Source organism: Terrapene carolina, unplaced genomic scaffold, assembly GCF_002925995.2.
Source record: "Terrapene carolina triunguis isolate 2854851 unplaced genomic scaffold, T_m_triunguis-2.0 Scaffold132, whole genome shotgun sequence".
NCBI lineage: Eukaryota > Metazoa > Chordata > Testudines > Emydidae > Terrapene > Terrapene triunguis.
Window position 1 is genome coordinate 8,596,315 of NW_020664483.1, and position 22,823 is coordinate 8,619,137.

The following is a 22,823-nucleotide window of genomic DNA, read 5'->3' on the forward strand; positions in this document are numbered from 1 at the left end:
AAACTGATTGGTCTACAATTCCCAGGTCCTCTTTGTTCCCCTGGTTAAAGACAGGTATTATGTTTACCCTTCTCCAGTCCTCTGGACCCTCACCTATCCTCCATGAGCTCGCAAAAATGATCATTAATGATCTGATATTGCTTCATTCAGCTTGTCCCTTAAGTGCCCTACGGTGAATTTCATCAGGCCCTGGCAACTTTAATATATCTAACTTATCTAAATATTCTTTAACCTATTCTTTCCCTAATTTGGCTGGTATTCCTTCCTCCTTGTTGTTAAAATTAATTGTATTAAGCATCTGGTCACAATTAACCTTTTTAGAAAAGATCGAAGGAAAATAGGTATTAAATACCTCAGCCTTCTTGATGCCATCCATTATTAGTTCTCCTTCTCTGATAAGTAGTGAACCCATACTATCCTTCATCATTATCTTGCTCCTCATGTATTTATTGAACCCCTTCTCATTGCCTTTTATATCCCTTGCTAGGTGTAATTCATTTTGTGCCTTAGGCTTCCTGATTTTGTCCCTGCATGCTTGTGGTATACTTTTGTACTCATCTTTAGCAATTTGACCATGCTTCCATTTTTGGTAGGATTCCTTTTTGATTTTCAGGTCATCAGAGAGATCCCGATGGAACCATATTGGGCTATCAGGACTGGAGGAAGAGTTCAAAAGAGGGCCGACCACTCGTTCCCTCAGCTCCTAGGGAGAGGCCTGGCCTAGGCCACAGCCTACTCCTATGATTGTGTGAACATCCTGAGAGAAAGGTGGTCGCAATTATCTGACCAGAGGATATTGAGAAGATTGTGGTTTGGCCAAGGCCCCCAGAAGGAAGAGAGGCTGATGGCTCATTTGGGACTGGTTATTTGTTCCTTTTTCTGTTTGGCTGTTTTTGTTTTGTTTCCTTGGAATCCTGGAAGGGGGAAGCACCAGAGGAACTCGACTGGAGGCCTGAGTTTCTGTCTTTGGGCTAGTGATGCTAACTGCTCCAACCTGGCTGAGGAGAGTCTGAATACATGACTCCATTGCACTCCTGGGGGTGCTGCAGAGAGATTAGGCCCTTTAAAACCACCTCTGCGAAGGAATGAAAAGATACTTCAGTCCTTGGCCTTACTACTGATACCTCCACCAAGGATTCAGGTTAAGGTGGGTGTTTTTGTTCTATACTATGTACTCAGAATCTATATATACACTATATGATGTACCTATATACTCAGAACCAGACAGAGACTGTTAACCTCATTGTACACAAGCCAAAGAGCAGCCAGTTTCAGTTATTACCAGGATGGTCTGGATTTAGGTGACCTAGAGGTAAAAGTTTTGACATCCAATTTCTAACATGGAGCCCATCCACTCCTTCTGGCTTTTATTCTGTTTATAAAAACAAATTTGATTTCAATGGTGGTACTTCTATGTTATATTATCTTATTATTCCTTACCAGCATGTTATTCATATAATTACTACAATCACAGAATTATTTTAACATTAAGTACAATGCTTAAACACAGTGCTAACAAACTGTTATTGGAGGCTGCATGTTAAGCATGTGTTGTTTGTTTTGTTTCTGCTGAATTGGAGAATAATTCTCTACAATTAAATGTTCATGATCCTTTCTGTAATGAATGCAATACAGTCAAAGTCAATTAATAGGGGTGTTGTTAAAGGGCTTAATTTGTTTAACTAGGACAACTCTGTCACTATGTTAAGTGAACAAATTATATATTGTCCCTCGTTGACAATACAACACTAGTCCATATAATAGGGACAAGCTGATGAGACTATTTGTTTATTAAAAAAAAGGAAATTAATGATCCCAAATAAAATTAGTCAGAATACAATATCAGCTCCAAATCAGAGATTCAATGAACCTGGAAATCTAGACCCCCACGTGACACTACACATTTTGAAAACAGTTTCAGCTCAACTGATTGTGTGGCCTGTTTGAATGGGACATAAACCCAAGCGTTAGTCAGGCTTCAAACAAATCATGAGACTTAAAAAAAAAAAAATTGAGTTCTTTTTATTTGCCATTCTAGTTGTGAGCCTGTGTAGTTCACATTTTTAAGCTTTTCTCTGCAACCGTGAAGGGTAGAAGCTTACTTTTTTCAAATGAAATTTAAGATTCTTAGTCACGTGACTCCAGGAGCTGGAGCTTTGAGAAAAACACCAAATATTGCAAGACTTGAAACCTCTTAGGACTTTGTCACAACACTGCACATTCTATTTAAATAATTAAAACAAACAAACAAAAACGTGGAGAATACGGACCTGATTCTCATTTATACAAAGGCTCATTATATGCTGCTCTGGCATTAACTAGGTTACATTTTACTCCCACATTGGAACAAAGGACTAGAAGGGACCTTCTGGGTCACTGAGTCTAGTCCCCTGCGATTGCAGGCAACCCTGCCATAGCATCCCAATCATGAATTTATCCATATTAAAACTGGTTAGGTTGTTTGCCCTCTCTACTCCTATTGGGAGGCTGTTTCAGAACCTTACTCCTCTGACGGTTAGAAACCTTTTTCTAATTCCTAGCCAAATTTATTCATGGACAGTTTCTATCCATTTGTTCATGTGCTAATATTATCCTTTAGCTTTCAAGACCCCATTTCAAGACTGTCACAGCTGTGTAAAGGGTCCTTTTTGTAAATGAGAATCTGGCTCCAAGTATCCCTCTCCTTCAGCTGTGTGCCCTGTCTCAGAACGGTAGCATCTTATACCCACTATGCACCAGTTTAAAAGGCTGCAAAGGTGAAGAGGAATGGAGGATGAGACCTGTGGTGTGTCTCAACCCCTCCGCTCCCCCTCTTTATTCCAGCATCATGCCTTTGATCCTTTTCATGTCGCCCACTTGTTAGGGAGCCTTCCAGAATCGCACAACGTTAACGCCCACTTGATTGCAATGTAAAATATATTGGCAGGATTCATAACCACATGACTCATTACTGCAGCACTTTGACAATGAATTTAATCAGCAATAAACAGGAGATCACTGAAGTGCTAGATTTCGCAGTTCCTTACAGTGCCTTCCCTAGAGCTCACAGTTAACAATACGAACATTTAGTAGAACACGGGTATTCTGGTCACAGTTTCTAGTATTGTCAGGAATTTTTCCTCGGTGCTTCAATGAGCCTGCTGCAAAGTCTACTGAAGACAAAGAGGAACTTGCCATTTACATCAAGAAATGGCGCCTGATTCATACATCTTATATACCAGTGCTAGAAGTCTAAATAATAAGATGAGTGAACTAGAGTGCCTCTTATTAAATGAAGATATTGATATAATAGGCATCACAGAAACTTGGTGGAATGAGGATAATCAATGGGACACAGTAATACCAGGGTACAAAATATATCGAAAGGACAGAACAGGTCGTGCTGGTGGGGGAGTAGTACTATATATGAAAGAAAGCGTAGAATCAAATGAAGTAAAAATCTTAAATGAACCAAACTGTAACCATAGAATCTCTATGGATAGTAATCCCATGCTCGAATAAGAAGACTATAGCAGTAGGGATATATTATCGACCACCTGACCAGGATGGTGATAGTGACTGCGAAATGCTCAGGGAGATTGGAGGCTATTAAAATAAAAAACTCAATAATAATGGGGGATTTCAACTATCCCCATTTTGACTGGGTACATGTCACCTCAGGACGGGATGCAGAGATAAAATTTCTTGATACCTGAAATGACTGCTTCTTTGGAGCAGCTACTCCTGGAACCCACCAGAGGAGAGGCAATTCTTGATTTAGTCCTAAGTGGAGCAGAGGATCAGGTCCAAGAAGTGAATCTAGCTGGACCGCTTGGTAATAGTGACCATAATATAATGAAATTTAACATCCCTGTGGCGGGGAAAACACCAGAGTGGCCCAACACTGTAGCATTTCATTTCAGAAAGGGGAACTATTCAAAAATGAAAAGGTTAGTTAAACAGAAATTAAAAGGTACAGCACCAAAAGTAAAATCCCTGCAAGCTGCATGGAAACTTTTTAAAGACACCATAATAGAGGCTCAACTTCAATGTATACCCCAAATTAAAAAAACATAGTAAGAGAACCAAAAAAGAGCCACCGGGGCTAAACAACAAAGTAAAAGCAGCAGTGAGAGGCAAAAAGGCATCCTTTAAAAAGTGGAAGTTAAATCCTAGTGAGGAAAATAGAAAGGAACATAAACTCTGGCAAATGAAGTGTAAAAATAAATTTAGTAAGGCCAAAAAAGAACTTGAAGTACAGCTAGCCAAAGACTCAAAAAGTAATAGCAAATTTTTTTTAAAGTACATCAGAAGCAGGAAGCCCGTTAACAACCAGTGGGGCCACTGGACGATCAAGATGCTGAAGGAGCACTCAAGGGCGATAAGGCCATTGCGGAGAAACTAAATGAATTCTTTGCATCGGTCTTCATGGTTGAGGATGTGAGGGATATTCCCAAACCCGAGCCAGATTTTTACATGACAAATCTGAGGAACTGTCCCAGATTGATGTGTCATTATAGATTCATAGACTTTAAGGCCGCAGAATCTCACCCACCCACTCCCGCAACAAACCCCTAACCTAAAGACTTCAAGGTGCAGAGAATCCTTCAGCAAGTGACCCATGCCCCATGCTGCAGAGGAAGGCGAAAAAACCCCAGGGCCTCTGCCAATCTGCCCTGGAAGAAATTCCTTCCCGACTCCAAATATGGCAATCAGCTAAACCCTGAGCATGTGGGCAAGTCTCACCAGCCAGACACCCAGGAAAGAAGTCTCTGTAGTAACTCAGATCCCACCCCGTCTAACATCCCATCACAGGCCATTGGGCATATTTACCGCTAGTAGTCAAAGATCAAATTAATTGCCAAAATTAGGCTATCCCATCATACCATCCCCTCCATAAACTTATCAAGCTTAGTCTTGAAACCAGATATGTCTTTTGCCCCCACTGCTCCCCTTGGAAGGCTGTTCCAGAACTTCACTCCTCTGATGGTTAGAAACCTTCATCTAATTTCAAGTCTAAACTTCCTGATGGCCAGTTTATATCCATTTGTTCTTGTGTACCATTAGAGGAACAAATTGATAAACTAAACAGTAATAAGTCACCAGGACCAGATGGTATTCACCCAAGAGTTCTAAAGGAACTCAAATGTGAAATTGCACGACTACTAACTGTAGACTGTAACCTATCATTTAAATCAGCTTCAGTAGCAAATGACTGGAGGATAGCTAATGTAACACCAATTTTTAAAAAGGGCTCCAGAGATGACCCCGGCAACTACAGGCCGGTAAGCCTGACTTCAGTACTGGGGAAACTGGTTAAAACTATAGTAAAGAACAAAATTGTCAGACACATAGATCAACATAATTTGTTGGGAAATAGTCAACATGGTTTTTGTAAAGGGAAATCATGCCTCACCAATCTACTAGAATTCTTTGAGGGGGTCAACAAGCATGTGGACAAGGGGGATCCAGTTGATATAGTGTATTTAGATTTTCAGAAAGCCTTTGACAAGGTCCCTGACCAAAGGCTCTTAAGCAAAGTAAGCAGTCATGGGATAAGAGGGAAGGTTCTCTCATGGATTGGTAACTGGGTTAAAAGATAGGAAACAAAGTGTAGGAATAAATGGTCAGTTTTCAGAATGGAGAGAGGTAAATAGTGGTGTCCCCCAGGAGTCTGTACTGGGCCTAGTCCTATTTAACATATTCATAAATTATCTAGAAAAAGGAGTAAACAGTGAGGTGGCAAAATTTGCAGATGATACAAAACTACTCAAGATAGTGAAGTCCCAGGCAGACTGCGAAGAGCTACAAAAGGATCTCTCAAAACTGGGTGACTAGGCAACAAAATGGCAGATGAAATTCAATGTGGATAAATGAAAAGTAATGCATATTGGAAAACATAATCTCAACTATACATATAAAATGATGGGGTCTAAATTAGCTGTTACCATTCAAGAAAGAGATTTTGGAGTCATTGCAGATAGCTCTCTGAAAACTTCTACTCAATGTGCAGTGGCAATCAAAAACATGAACAGAATGTTGAGAATCATTAAGAAAGGGATAGATAATAAGACAGAAAATATCATATTGCCTCTATATAAATCCATGGTATGCCCACATCTTGAATACTGTGTGCAGATGTGGTCATCCCATCTCAAAAAAGATATATTGGAATTGGAAAAGGTTCAGAAAAGGGCAACAGATAACCTGTCTGGTCACTCAATGACAGACCTGCGGGTGGCAATTTTGCAACAAAAAGCTTCAAAAACAGACTCCAATGAGAAACTGCTGAGCTTGAATTGATATGCAAATTAGATACAATCAATTTAGGCTTAAATAGAGACTGGGAATGGTTGAGCCATTACAAACATTGAATCTATCTCCCCATGTAAGTACTCTCACACTTCTTATCAAACTGTCTGTACTGGGCTATCTTGATTATCACTTCAAAAGTTTTTTTTCCCCCTCTTACTTAATTGGCCTCTCAGAGTTGGTAAGACAACTCCCACCTTTTCATGCTCTCTGTATGTGTATATATATCTCCTCAATATATGTTCCATTCTATGCATCCGAAGAAGTGGGCTGTAGCCCACGAAAGCTTATGCTCAAATAAATTTGTTAGTCTCTAAGGTGCCACAAGTACTCCTGTTCTTTTTGCGGATACAGACTAACACGGCTGCTACTCTGAGAAATGATTAGGGGTATGGAATGGCTGCCGTATGAGGAGAGATTAATAAGACTGGGACTTTTCAGCTTGGAAAAGAGATGACTAAGGGGGGATATGATAGAGGTCTATAAAATCATGACTGGTGTGGAGAAAGTAAATAAGGAAGTGTTATTTTCTCCTTCTCATAACACAAGAACTAGGGGCCACCATATGAAATTAATAGGCAGCAGGTTTAAAACAAACAAAAGGAAGTATTTTTCACACAACGCACAGTCAACCTGTGTGAAGAGGTTGTTTGTGAAGGCCAAGACAATAACAGCGTTCAAAATAGACCTAGATAAATTCATGGAGGATAGGTCCATCAATGGCTATTAGCCAGGATGGGCAGCGATGGTGTCCCTAGCCTCTGTTTGCCAGAAGCTGGGAATAGGTGACGGGGATGGATCACTTGATGATTACCTGTTCTGTTCATTCCCTCTGGGGCACCTGGCATTGGCCACTGTCGGAAGGCAGAACACTGGGCTAGATGGATCTTTGGTCTGACCCGGTATGGCTGTTCTCATGTTCTTAGAGCTTATGGAAGAGGCAGAAAAAGCTAGCACCTATAGTTCTTGAGATGGAAGAATTAATTTCTCTGTGAAAATGTTTTCAATCTTTAGAAATTATCTTTGATCTTTAAGAGGATAGATGTTCTTTTATCACTATGCAAAATAATTGTCTTTGTATTTTAAGGTTGTTGTCAGAGCTCAATGCTTCTTGCAGAATATTGTCTATTTAAAATATTGTCTTCACTTCCTGCCTTTGCTGCTATCTGCTGTACTGTCAATATAGAAGTCATATTTACCTTTAAAAAAAGAACAGGAGTACTTGTGGCACCTTAGAGACTAACAAATTTATTTGAGCATAAGCTTTCGTGCATAGAATGGAACATATAGTAAGAAATATATATACATACAGAGAACATGAAAAGGTGGAAGTAGCCATACCAACTGTAAGAGGCTAATTAATTAAGATGAGGTATTATCAGCAGGAGAAAAAAAAACTTTTGTAGTGATAATCAAGATGGCCCATTTTAGACAGTTGACAAGAAGGTGTGAGGAGACTTAACATGGGGAATTTCATGGATGTGCAGACCTCTGTTTTGATGTGCATTTGTCATTGATCAGTTATTTTGATGTTCAGCTGCAAGGAGACAAAGACTGAAAAGTTCCCAGGGAAAACTGGCTGCAAAACAATTAATTACATAATTGTATCCACAGCAGTTTTACATAAACTTGAAATAGAACAGAGGTAGAAGCACAGAGCCAAAAATGGTCTAAAAATACAGTAAAGCTGTTCTTAGCAGCTTTCCTGTTCACATCTAATTGAACAATCACAATCCTGGTACAGTCACTGCATTGGTGCTGCAAAGCACGGGTGCTGGACGAGTAGCTATGCCTGGGGGCCGCTACACTCTTTGCATGATAGAGTGGGTGTGCCAGGCTGCCCTGCATATACCAACGTGGAATCAGGGCGAGAGTAGTGGGTTGGAGGAAGGGTCATAGGTCCTTATTTACATGGAGCTAGTGATTTTACCACACTATGCAAGTGGCACAAAAAGTGATGCAACTCCTACTTCCTCCATAGTTGCAGCCTTGCCCCCTGTTGTCAGTCTGAGGATATGGATTTCACTTCACCTGAAAAAAGCCATAACTTGGCTCAGCACCCAGGAAAATCAGACCACTTATTTAGGTGTCTAACTTTAGCTATCCAAGTTTGAAAATGTTGACAACTGAACTTTTAATCCCTCCCCTCAACCCCGCCAAACTACAGTAAAACTGAAACTCACACGGGAATGGTCCTGCTGTGCTAGCGCTCCTGACGTGGGGTAAAATCTTCAAAAATGCCTAATTTCTAATGGCAGTTATATGCTGAGACGCTTCTGAAAATGCCACTAGGCACTGGAATATTTTTTTAAAATCTCGTCCTAAGTGATTTGGAGCCTAAATCCTATTTTCAAAAGGGACTTAAGTGGCTAAATTGTTTTCTCAAAAAGGGTCCAAGGCATTTTTGAAAATGTTAGTCCCAGTCAGCTTACCAAAATCTATCTGACACATTCATAAGCAGATCTGTTAGTTTAAAACGTCGTGAGAGCTCGGACTGAATCTAAATTTGTTGTTTCAAATCTTTTTTGTTGAATACTGGCCTGGTTATCCAGTGTTGGCAATGAGGTTTACACTATGCATCAGCTACCTTCCCAAAGACCATCTGGAGTGGTATTGAAAAATGAGTGAAGGAGAAAGGAGAGGTGAGAGAAAAGATACATTGTGACAGATCCTCATCTAGGGTGAAATCCTGGTCCTATTGAAATCAATGACATTTTGCCATTGACCTTAATGGATGGATTTCATTCCTGGTGTAAATCTGAATAGCTTTGCTGACTTCAATGGCGCTGTACCAATTTACACGACCTAAAGATCTCACCCTTATGTGCAAAAGTCATTATGGGCCTCGTGCTGCTTACGGTTTCTTGATTTCAGTGGGAGATGACAGCACACAGCATCTTGTAAAACTGGGCTGATCATAGATTTTCTAATTTGTGTTAAGTTTTTTATTCCAGGATGTGAAAGGGACTTGTACTTAATATGCACATTTGCAAGCTCAATTGTTTGCACCAGCAAATCAGATCTTCTAGGCTTAATTCCTGCAAAGCTCTTAATCATGTGTGTTAACTTCATTGGGATTGTTCATAGGCTTAATGTTAGGCATATGCTTTCGTGTTTTACTGGATCAGGGCCTTAGACATCTAAGCACTTGATTTCCCTGATTGTGCCTACAAATTTAGATTCATATCAAAATGGCTTTCTTTAGGAGCACAATTATTTGCACTCTCAAAACTGTTCCTATAAAACTGCTTTGACACAAATAATGAATGCATAAAGCAAAATAAGTAACTGACTATTACTTTCATTTTTCTACACTTAAAGAAAACTAACTATAAAAAAATACGAGAGAACTGCTGATATTGCCAGCATGCTGTTCCAGACTGAATGATTTCATTATCACCTCAGTCTGCAGATCTGATAGTTTATCTTCACCCTAAGGCCTGTTCTTCACTTAAAAGTTAGACTGACCTAGCGAGGTCACTTGGGGCTCTGAAAAATTTTGCGCCCTGGGTGATTTAGTAGTTAGGTCGACCTAACTCCCAGTGTAGACGCGGGTAGGTTTATGGAAGAATTCTTGAGAATTAATTGAGAATAGAATTCCAGCTTTTTTTTTTTTTTTACATGTACTCCACTTGAGGACTGTGCGACACAGCTTCAGAATCACAGATTCCATACCGAAATAATGTGATCTATTGAGGGAGCAAAAGGACACGTTGTTAAAACCTGGCCTCTGATTTAACATCCACATTTGCAAGTTCAGTTATTTGCACCTGCAAAGCAAGCAATCCGCAACAATTACATTTAGTGACAACAGGAATGTTGCATTCAGAGAAACAAGAAAATGTAAATTAAGGCATCAGCTTTAAATCAGCCCACAGTGCACAGGTTTTGCAGTAACTCTGCTATGTTAGATCCCCCTCTCTTTAGAGACCGTTGCAATGGGGTGATGGCAAATATTATCGGGGTCACCTGGGTGCACTGAGAATAGAATTTCAGCTTTTTTACATGTGCTCTACTTGAGGGCGTCGTAAAGCACAGCTCTTTGATCCGTGTCAATACACATATCACTCTCTCAACAGATCACATTTAGGACAAGACTTGCAGCCCGTATGGAGATTAGTGAGTAGCTACTCACAAGAGTAGTGCCATTGAAGTCAAAGGGACTATTTGTGTATTTGCCCAGTGAGGTGAATAAGGGTATTCCCAGTCTGGTGCACGAAGCTAAGTTCTGCCTTTGGAAATACATGCCTGGAATGCATTGACACCAGTGGGAGTTGCAAGTGTAATTTGGCCCTTGGTATTCAACATACAGCATGTGCATATTAGACAGGTTATTTAGTATGCCAAACATACACAGTAGCCAACATTTGAAGATTAATCAGCTCTATTTTAGGAGGGAAGAGGGGGTTAACAGACTCCACATTGTGACAAAGCGTGCAAAACCAAGACTGTGAAAGACATGAAGAAGAGCTCTGTGAAAGCTTGTCTTTCGCAAACAGAAGGGGGTCGAATAGCAGATATTACCTCACTCACCTTGTCTCTGTGACAACACCATCAGTTCTGAGTTACAGACCCTCTGAAGCTGGCGCTTGGGACTATTCGTATAAGTGTCACCCCAGAACAAGTATAACTGAGTAATGGGCGGACCTCAAAACGTCTGGTGCATTAGACAAGCCCCGACCCACGTTTGGAGGTTTATCCATAGATAATCTGAGTTTACACTCTCCTGGACAGATCTTGACCTTGCCTTCTCTCTTCTTTTTCACTTCATATTTCCCTCTCTCCGGCTTCCCAGTCTAACCAGATCCTTTCCCCTGCCTTTAGTTTCTTTGGCGTGATCACCATCCTAGAGAAAGGAGTCCTTCACAGACCTGGGGCAATGCTGATTGCATGAAGGCTGGCTTCCTCACATGTTCTGCCAGTGTCTCTCAGTCCTGGCCCAAAGAAACAACTGCTGGGGGTGAGGGAGCAGTTCAATCTCCACCCCAATCTCCACGCCAATTAATGCCAGCAGTGGTGGTATATTTGACAGTGGTCAGCTGGTGTCCACTGGGGATTGGACTGAGACTCCCAAACCTATTTCCTATCAACGGTCATCACACAGGAACCACTGTCAGTCGCTGCTGACCTTTCCTGAATCCAAACCAGCAACCTAGAAGTGAAAGGCCTTGTATACCATTAGCAACTCCTGGAGCCAACGCTTACCAGCGGGGCCTGGTATACCAGGCTTATCTGGGGGGAGATAGAGCAGAGCAAATGATCAGTGGAGCCAGATCCATTCTGCAAAGGTGCTCTCCCAGCGGCAGGTAAAGTGGCACTGACTGTAAATGCAGCCCAGGGTGGGAGCAGTTTGCATGTACGTTGCTGCAGGCTCATCTCTTATGCAGCTGAGGCCATGAGACCATATGGAGCTCAGCACTGAGCTGCTAAGGGACACCCCCTCCCTGACCCCCACATCCAGCCAAGCTGCAAGCAGCAGATGACTTAAGGAACAAGGAGGCAGAGCGAAGAGTGGAGGCAGAGAAGAGAGGGAGGAGCCAACTGTGCAAGAAGCAATTAGAAAAAAAGGAAAGAAACAGAAAACTGCAAAAGGAGACAATGGAGAACAGACATGAAGGATGGGAGATTGAGAGATGGGCAGTGGTAACTCAGTGGGGCATGACACCAGGTGCTGGGAGGACTAGACCTGTTAGACAGTTTTTCATTGAACCGTTTTTTCCAACACTAAGTGACTTTTCAACCAAAATGAACATTTTGGTGGAAATCTTTCATTTTGATCTACATGTTCCAGTTTTTCCACTGGAAATATAAAAATATTTCTGGTAAAAATTTCTGGTTTTCATTAAAAACTAGGGGGGTTGTTTTTTTAAAGCTTCCTTTTTTTAAACCAAAAGTGAAACAAACAAAACAAAAAACCTACTTCTTTCCGTTTCAGTTTTCCATTGAAAAAGACATACTTTTAAAAAAAAATCAGTGAAAAATAATTGGCATTTTTTAAACCAGCCCTAACCTTCTATCCACAAACCCATGACAAAGCAGGACTCTGCAAAATAAGCCTGGAATTAGCTAGTCCCCCAAAGAGCCGTTTCCTGCAAGCAATTCTACATTCTGTCTAGGACACAGTTCATGAAGAAAAATATGGAACCAACTAGAGTTGACTTGTCTAGCGATAACTTAGGGCCTGATCCAGAAGGCTGATAAATGTCACAAGCAAACTACGCAAAACTCCCACTGAAGCAAAGGAGTGCCCGACTTCACAGGATCATGACCTTAAAGTGAACTAAACCAAGGGATATGAATTCTTAGCTGAACGCATGAGTGTTACTCCATCAACACTAATGAGAGCTGTGTGTATATATAACCAGGAAGTGAGATGGGTCAAATTTAGAATATGAGTAAAGTTTCCAAAAGCACCTAAGTCTTACTGAAAACCAGTGGGACTAAGGCACTTATCTCCTTTGAAAATGGGACTTAGGCTGTCAATTCACTTGGACATTTTTGAAAATTTTACCCTAAATGCCCACGTTTTCCTCTAGCAGGGATAATACCTAGAACGCTTTATGTAAATTGAGGCGCAGACAATTTTATTGAAATGCCTTTTTTATTAGATAAGCCAAGTCAGGCAATAATCATGACAGTTCTCATGGGTTTATAGCTCCCAACCATATATTGGTAGAGGATAGTTAAATAGAGCTTTTACATGTTCACACCAATGTTTCATTTCTTTATTAAATACTCATTTCCAAAGAATTTCCATGCACACAAAGGAGTTATGGGCTCATACAGTAAATACAGTCTAGTGGCAGATTTGTTGCTTTCTCAAGTATTCAGGCTGGCTGTAATTTTTTTAGAATGTGTTTCTCACAAATGTATGAACCTGAATCATTCATAGCTTCTTAGTATTAGCCACACATCTGTGACAAAGGTGAAACACAGTTTAGGCCCCAATCCTAACTCTGTGACAAGCTGCAGTTGTCAAGTACAGTATGTGAGAAATCTCAAGTGCTCCGGCTTGCCGAGGTTCTCCGGTAAAGGATGCTTAAGCCTTCATGATGATACTGTACTGGATACAGCTACAACTCTGGGGCTGCTTAGTACAGCATCTGATGTGATCAATGTGTCTCAGCTGTGCCAGGTATGTTAGTTTCATTTTGAATGATTATTATTTACACTACATTGCAGGCGCTGTTAGAGCAGCAGCATGCTAATGATTTACAGGCCTCTCTCTGAGAGAGAATAACTCTTGAAGCACTGCTTGTCTTTCCAAGACTGATTCCTCAGTCTGCCTATAAAGTGAGATTGGGACTCTTGTGCAAATGCACGTTAAAGCTAGGTGTATACACAAGTGTTTTCACTTGAAAAACGCAAGGCTATCTCTGTGCATGTGCTAACAGAGGCCAGTGGCTGAAAATCAGGACCACCTATGCCTCAAAAGTTGTTTAGTGCAAGATTTTATAGAAAGTCTTGATAGCCTTATTGCACATGTGCTCCATGCCGGGAAGTTTCCCTAGATTTCCATGTCTATGCATGGAGTTTACAGGATCCTTTCCTATTTAAGACTGTTAAGTTCTCTGTAAGAGGGACTCTCCTCACTATGTGCATGTTGGGACTTGATTCTGCTCCTACTGAAGATAACAGGAGGATTGACATGGATGTCAGCAGAAGTATGGGCCCCAAGGTTCCTCAGTTTGCATATAGTTCATGTTGCTCATCCTTTGCCATTGTTTATTCGATTGCATTTTGTCCTACTGTCAGTGCTGTGGTGGTAGCATCAGGCTGAGATCCAGTACCTGCATTCCGCAAGATCCCTCAGACTGATTCAAGGTGACAAAGGTGAAACACAGTTTAGGCCCCAATCCTTACTCACAGATATTTGTTCATGTGAGAATTCCCATTGACCTTGATGGGAGTATTTGAGTAAGCACTGCTTATAGTGAGTAAGGGTGACAGCAGATCACGATCAATAAGGACCACTGATTTATGCTCAGACCTCCTACTGACTTCAGCAGGTGTCCAGTATATGGAATGGTGACCAGATATGACCTTAAGAATTCATGTTTTATCCACTAACCATTCTGACTGGGCTAAAAAGAGGAAAATACCCAGACTTGCAGCTGTACCTTACAAAATGTTTTTTCACCTCAACTTACCAGCTGAAAGTTTTACAGAACTTTGAGAGCAAATATCAATTTTGATAATATGCTTTAGAAAATGGACAGAAATTATTATAACAAGCTCATTTCCAGGGACGGGAATCAATAGACTGCCTGCCTTGGATATTTTGTAACAGCTTGCTTTACGATGATAAAAACGGTCTTGTGGGCAGGTCCTTCTGGTTGCCTGTTAGAAATGGGAACATTTTAAAAAAAAACAACCCCCCCAAATCTATGATCTTTCCAGCTATGACGCATCCACGTCTCATCTGTCTCATCTGTTACCTAGAGCCTCCTGCGTTTATTTGAAATGTTATTTAAAAATACGTTTCACCATTAGGGTGTGAGTGAAAAATGTTGAGAGTGTTCAGGTGAAAAATGGCTGCTGGGTTATGAGACGCTCACCAAGCCCTGTGGAAACTAAAGGGCAGTAAAAGAAAAAAATTAAACGATATGTCAAAAAAAAAAAATCACTTGACCCAACCAATTCTCCTTTGATGGGCCAAAAGTGGAATTCAGGGCCTCTGCACTACATGAATGCCACAGTCATATGTACTTGATTGGATAAGAAGTGGTTAAAGCTTTATTTAAATAAAATAATTTATTGTACTCACTTGGGGTGATAGTCTCCTTGATTCAGAGGGCCCAGGAAATGCAGTTAGCATCACTATCTATCTTAGGTACCTATAAGGCCTCCATTACTATAGTACCTGAGTACCCTACACTATTTTATGGATTTAGCCTCACAACACCCTGTGAGATAGGAAAGTGCTACATTTTACAGATGGAGAACAGAAAAACCAAGTGTTTTGATCAAGATCACACGGCGGCAGAGAAGAGAGTTGAACGCTGCTCTCCCCAGTGCTAGGCTGGCACCTTAACCACTAGACCATCATTTTCCTTCTGTGGGACTTGCTTTAGTTCTGGTATCACAGCAGTGAGAAATCCAACAGTCAGGGGCACAATATACTGCGGTAGGCGTAGGGATGCCCGGCAGGAACTTGAAGCATGCAGCCTCCTCTGCTCCCCGTGGAACTTAGAGTGAATTTCTCCCCAGTAGGGAAGAGAATGATTATGTTATTTAAGCCTTAACCACTTCTTAATCCGTAACGTTGTTTCTGAAAACTGTCACTTTTGACCAGGGCCATAACTCGGGCAGGGCGAGAGGGCCAGCCACCCAGGGTGCAGAGCTGGTGAGGGCACAAAAACGGGGCGGTGCATGATTGGGCCCAGCAGCATCAGCTGGAATCCCTGGACATAGTTTTGGGGGGTGGGGGGCATTGCCCCCCCCCAAACAGAGGCCCGGACGCCTTGGCAGCTGGATACCACCTCCTAGGTCCTAGTGCCGGTTGGCTTTGCCTTCTACATGTGCTGGGTGCCCTGCATAGCCACCATCCTGTTTCCTGTACACTGGTGAGTGCCCATGGGGGGGTGGTCAGGGCAAGGGGGTATGGGGGAAGGAGGGTGAGGTGGGGGAAAGAGGCAGTGGGGAAGGAAGGGGGATGGGATAGGGCAGGGGGAAGAGAAAGGGATGGGAAAAAGGCAGTGGGGAAAGGGGATGGGATGAGGAAGAGAAGGGGAAGCGGGAGCCCCGCATGCAGCATCCCCTTAGCAACAGCTGGGATTCCCCTGTTAAACCAGCCCATCTCCCCCACCAGCTCTAGCAGCCCACCTCCAGTGAGTACCCCTGCTGTAGATACCCCCTCCAACACCCCCTAAATGCCCCCTCTAGCTCCTCCTTCCCCTTCCCCCCGGCAGTGTCCTGTATTTGGGAACTTGAAATATGGTAACCCCTGTTCCCATGGCCTTGGTTTCCAGAGCTGGTGGAAGCAAGTCCGCCCTACCAGCAGCCACCTGCCCCCAGCACCTGGGCTGGGCACGGGGCTCACGTAGCCGAGCTCAGAGCTTGGGCAGTGTGACCGTGAGCCTGGCAGCCACAGGGCAGAGGCAGGACAACCAAGGAAAGCAAAGGGTGGTTCCACTCTGCATGCAGGGAGTGTCGGGAGAGTGACCCGGCTGCAATGGCAGGTCCCCGGGCGGCGAGTGGGGTGTGACTAGGTTGCTGAAAGCCAGGTGCCCAAGGGGAATGAGTACTCTGGGGAGCACTTTGGGGAGCATCTCTTGGCAGCCGGGCTCCATGGGCAGGGGTCAGCTCCAGGGAGGTGTCACCGGCTGGCGCCAGGCTCCTTCAGGGCAGAGGCAAGTGCGTGTTGGGGCGCAGATTGGAGCTGTGCCATCCACCCTGCCTGGGGAGCTCCCGGCTGTGCAGAGGCGGCCTGGGTTGGGAACCAGGGCAGGGAGGGCTGCCGGGCAGCCAGCCAGTGCCCCAGCTCCCACAGCGCGGAGAGCCAGGGGCCTGAGTGGAGTGGGCAGCTCCCACCAGCTTCCAATCTGCTGGTTCCTGGCAGGAGGCGAGTTTTCAAATTGGGGGGCACATCCCTCTAAGGAGGCATGCCCCACAGTTTGAAAACCTCTGTGCTAAATGAGAGGCAGAAATCTCACCCCACATCGCCTCTAGGGGATACAAATATGGTTGCTCACCCCTGCTGAAAATGCTTAGTTACGGCTCTGCGTTTGACTACAGGACACACCTCTAGAGCACTAGCCCAAGAAATGTTGGGTTCGATTGTGATCTCGCATTAAGTTTCCACAACTTGCTCCATGAGCAGCACTTTTAGGACTGCTCAGGCTCCAGACAAACCTGTGATAGATTGGAGGCTTAAGGCGCGTGAGCATCAGGGGTTGGAAGTGAAAAAGGAACAAGTGAATCTTTATCCTGGGCAGTGCTGGAAGCCAATCCATTCCCTACTTAGTTAAATGGAAAGCGTTATTAAAAAGTGCACTAGTAGGGACCTGGACTGTCTGAATGCCCAGGGTCTGCATCTGACCACATGGAATCCCCTGCAATGCCACTGGAAATGAAAGCAGCCCCAAGACAGGGAAGGAGAGCTACAGAGAGGGAACTGTCCTGAAGGTAGGGAATTGAAGCCCCAGGATGAGATTCCTCATCTCCCTGGGAAAAGTGAAGCATCTGCAGTGACTACCCTTCAGATGAGCATTGCATATGGTCAGGGCTCTCCTCTGCAAGCTTCTCGGAGTTGAAGAAACTCTCTTCCTCAGTCTGGATGCTTCAATGCTTCATGCACCACCCACCATCAGGGTCCCCAAGCAATCCAACATGGAAGCAGAGCCAATGTCTCAGAGGAGGGCTCAAGCCTGCACTAACTCTGAAAAGGCTATTGGAGGACACTATGGTTTAGGACTAACCAGAAGTTTCTCCTTCCATCAGCATGGGTCCTATGGAGCTGGGCCAAGGCACATTAGACTCAGTGGGATTCTTTCCACTGACTTCTGTGGACTTTTGGATCGGCCCTAATAGCACAGCTAAGAGATTTCTTAACATGGCTCAGGTTTTGCAGGCGCTGGCTAACTCCCCCATGACTGGCTCAGTGACAGTTTAACAAATTAAACTTTAATTTGCAGGCCATGAACCCATAGTGCCTATAGGCTGCTGTCAATCACAAAAGCAGAGTGGATCAATGGGGAGGAGAGGGAAAGGATAGTGGAAAGACACGGTGTACTGTACAGAAGGGTAAACATGTTCCAAAGAGTTGGGGATTGCATTATGGGATCTAGTGACGGGGGAGCCGAGGTGAAATCCTGGCCCAATGAAGTCAATAGCTAAACTCCCCACTGACTTCATTGGGCCAGGATTTCATCACTGAGATCCAATGATCTTTATAAAAAACAAACACAAAGCAAAACACACAAACAAATCAGAGGTTCGGTCTTTAAATGAAAAGTCTGTGCTAGTCTAAACATTTTGGGCAGCACAACAGACTCTAGCCAAACGCACCGAGGTCCATGAAAAGGCCTCCATTGACTTCAAAGGGCCCACTCCGTGTAAAATAAAAGTCTCTTAAATCTGCCTATTAATGTAAATCCATAAACCATACACAGGTGTAAGTCTATGGGTTAAATCCCTTGGGTTATAGTTTCACTCTAGGGCATGAAGATTTGCACATATAGCTCCCTGCATATCGAGATAAGAAAATACCCCCAGTAACACTTTCTGTCCACAGGATTATGAAGATTAGACTGTAACAGCTGAGAGTTTAAAAATCATTCATCCGATTCTGGGAACAGCTTTTTTTCTCTCACCATTGCCCCTTTCCAATGAAACTGTAAATGCTCCCTGAATTGAATTTGACAATTGAAAAGTGAAGGGATTTAAAATAACAAACGATCCCCAAGCTTTCCCTGCAGCAAGGTTAGAGAGACTTAATTGAACTTTAACTCAGCTGCCAAACTAGAAGAGCAAATTTAAAAAAGTCTTGAAAATACGTATGTTTATTAAGTTCCTAACCAAAGTTCTACCAGGGACAGCTCAGTACTCTCACATTTTCTTCATTCTTTTTTCAAACCATTAAGAAAACAAAGCTTTGCATTATTCCCTCAATTATGCAAACCTTGGGGGAAATTCTCTACTGGTATGAATTGGCCTGGCTATGATATCAGTGGAACCACACCAGTTTACAATAGCAGGCAATTTGGCCCCATGTTTAACTGATGGTACAAAAGGCAGGAAAAACAAGAGCTTCCTTTAAGAGACGTTTATATTAAAGGAACACTTTATCTTTTACAAGATACATTTCTGGAATGCAGTTCACACAAAAAATTTCCTTCACCTCAACACTGGTTCGAAATGTCGTCGCTAGAGCTGTGCAGGATAAGAGGGTAATGTCAGATAGATTATAAAATAGACATAAAATTGTGGGAGGCTCCAAAATAAGGAAGTTTGACCTACAGGGTAGGCCAATCTCAAATGAAACTATATTATAGCTTTGCCTATTTTTGAAAGAGAAACAAGTTTGGGGATTTGACTCCCCCCCCCATGCTTTCTGGTAGTGCAAAGAGGCTGACTTAACCTGGCTATTGGGGATTCTCAGGTAGCACACGGTGGAACACTCCATGTCTTCTCACTCTGGCTATGCCCAGCTGCCAGAATGACCACTTGACGTCTAACAGCTGGGTGTGGATTAGAGCAGCCCTGAACCCTCTCTAATTTATGTAGGAAGCCAAACTAGCTTTCAACCAGCCCCCATATAAGGAAGCCACAAAGGCCGCAGAAAGCCCGGTGTGTAATTCCAGTAAAGGGGTAAATTTCAGTGGGGCCTTGTAATACATGCAAATTCACTTTAAGATCCAACTCCTACACGCTGACGTAAATGTAAAAGCACGGCTGATAAAGTTTATGGATGACAAAGGTTGGCAGACTGGTGATTAATGATGAGGACAGGAAAGTTGTATAGAGCAATCTGGTTCACTTAGTAAGCTGGACCCATTCAAACAAAATGTCCTTCAATACAGACAAACACAAGACCATACATATAGGAACAATCTGGGACCTGAAGAAGAGCTCTGTGTGTGTGGCTCGAAAGCTTCTCTCTCTCACCCCAGAAGTTGGTCCAATAAAAGATATTACCTCACCCACCTTTGTGTCTCTAATAGCTCAAAGCAGTCATCAATGGGGAATCATCATCCAATGGGGATTGTTTCCAGGAGCTTTCTGCAGGAATTGGTACTAGCCTGACACTATTCAACATTTTCATCGGTGATCTGGAAATACAAAATAATTGCTGATACCATGTGTGGATGACACTAAGATTGTCAAAGTGGTAAACAATGATCGTGAGGGATCTGGACCACCACCTGGATCCATTCAAACAAAATGTGTTTGAATACAGCCAAATACATAGTTATACATCTAGGAACAAGGAATGCAGGCCATATCTACAGAATGGGTGAGGGGGGATGGGACTATATCCTAGAACAGTGGTTTTCAAACTTTTTTTCTGGTGATCCAGTTGAAGAAAATTGTTAATGCCTGTGACCCAACGGAGCTGGGGATGAGTGGTTCAGAGTGTGGAAGGGGGCTCTAGGCTGGGGCAGGGGTTTGGGGTGCGGGAGGGGGGTCAGGGCTCTGAGCTGGGGGTGCATGCTCTGGGGTGGGGCTGGGGATGAGGGGTTTGGGATGCAGGAAGGGGCTGCAGGTTTGGGGTGGGGATCAGGGCTGGGGCGTGGGTTTACCTTGGGCGGCTCCCGGTCAGCGGTGCAGTGGGGGGGCTAAGGCAGGCTACCTACCAGTCCTGGCACTGTGGACCATGCTGAGACCTGGAAGCAGGCCAGCAGCAGGTCTGGCTCTTAGGTGGAGGCGCGCAAGCGGCTCCGTGCAGCTCTGGCCTGCAGGCACCAACCCGCCCCCAGCTCCCATTGGCTGGTTCCCAGCCAATGGGAGTGCAGAGACTTTGCTCGGGGCGGGGACAGCGCGTGGAGCTCTGTGGCCCCACTGCCTAGGAGCCGGACCTGCTGCTGGCTGCTTCCGGGGCGCAGCGCGGTGTCAGAACAGGTAGGGACTAGCCTGCCTTAGCTGGGCAGCACAGCCGACGGGACTTTTAATGGCCCGTTCGGCAGTGCTGACCAGAGCCGCTGTGTGACCCAGTGCCTCACTTCCCCCGACCCAGTACTGGGTCACGACCCAGAGTTTGAAAACCACTGTCCTAGAAAGCAGAGACTATGAAAAGAGTCTAGGGGTCTGTCACAGGCAGGCTGATGACAGGATCATAGTGCACAAGTAACTGAACATGATCACTCAGATGATCTCATTGTCCCTTCCGGCCTTAAGAATCTATGAATCTAAGTGCAACTGATACATTCTTACATCTGCATAGCAGGTGTCAGCACCTGAGAAAGGTGTGCCTCCATGCATAGACATGCCCAGCTGTGTATGCTGCAAATGCATCTACTTTTCAAGAAAATAAATCAGACCTGAAGGAGTCTGGAAAAATGCATATTGTCATTATGCACCGAGACTTAATTCTTAGCTGTTAGCCAGCTGAGATTAAAAAAATAGTTCTGACAGTCAGAAACCCTTAATCTCCTCAATGTAAATCAAACTGTCATCATTTGCCATTTGCAAAGCAGATTTTGATGATAGGCACATGAAGCAGAAGCAGAATAAAAAAAGGACATAATTAGCATCAAAACAGTCAGTACACAGATTCTCTGCATAATCCACTTTATAATCTTAAAGTACAAATCTCTAGTGCTCCTGAAAGAAGAAAAACAGTGGGTGACTCAGAGTGTCTGTGGGTAAAGCGAGAGACACACGCAAAGAGAGAAACAAGACAGGAAGAATAAAATATAGACACGCGCACACACACACACTCAAAAAGAGAGGAGGGATAATTGACACCACCCGCAACTAGATTCACTCCTAAAAAATTCCTCGGTGAAACCTCTACCACTAATATTTCTGAGCACCCTGTTTAAGGGGAACAATTTTCTGTCTAGACTCCAGACTTCTTATGTTTATCAGCCAGTCACTGCTGAATGGCTAGAAGAGTGAGGTTGGCTTTTTTTCTTCCCAGTCATTAACCTTGTAAAGTAATGTTTTTCCAACCAGAGCAACAATTTCAAGTGGAGAGGCGCCTACCTGATTTGATTTACTTCGAGAGCAGCTGAAAATACAGGTTCCCACAGACTTACAGTTTGATCACTTTGGTTTTTGAAGGGCTCATATTGTGTCAGGTAATTTAAAATCAGAATCTACTTTTCCCCAAGTGTAGACTGCTATTGGGGCAAACGATGGTTGAGTGATGAGCCACATCTGGGAGCTTCCTTGTGCAAACCTCGTGGTTCTTGCCTTCAGGGGTACTGCCAAAAAGTTGCCTGCCCAATATCACGTGATTCAGAATTTGTCCTACTCACAGAATAATTCAGTTAAAGAACACCGTGTACCGTGGGTTGCTAGTTGTTTTGCTGATGCTTTATCTCACTTTCAGATTGGGGATTTTGGCAATCAGTGCCTGCTCAGGATGTTTGGTGCCTTGGCATCCACAGGCCTAAGGCTATTGGGATTTCAACGGCATCAGGCAGTAAGTGGTCCTACAGGATAGGTTTTAATAAATTCCTTGGATTCAGTGAAAGAGCAGGCCTCCCTGGTTCCAGCCCATCCAAAAAACAACATGGGGAAGGTTTTACTCTTCTGAAGAGTAGATCACATCTCTTTGACTACACAGAACCTTCACCCAGAGGAACTTCAGCGTGACCAGAACAGCTATTATGAAGCCTGACACAGGATCAGATTCCACTTCTACTATTAGCCTCTGTCTAGAACAATGGTTCCCAGACTTGTTCCACCGCTTGTGCAGGGAAAGCCCCTGGTGGGCCGGGCCGGTTTGTTTACCTGCCGCATCTGCAGGTTCGGCCGACCGTGGCTCCCAGTGGCCGCGGTTCGCTGCTCCAGGCCAATGGGAGCTGCTGGAAGCTGCGCAGGCTGAGGGACATACTGGCTGCCGCTTCCAGCAGCTCCCATTG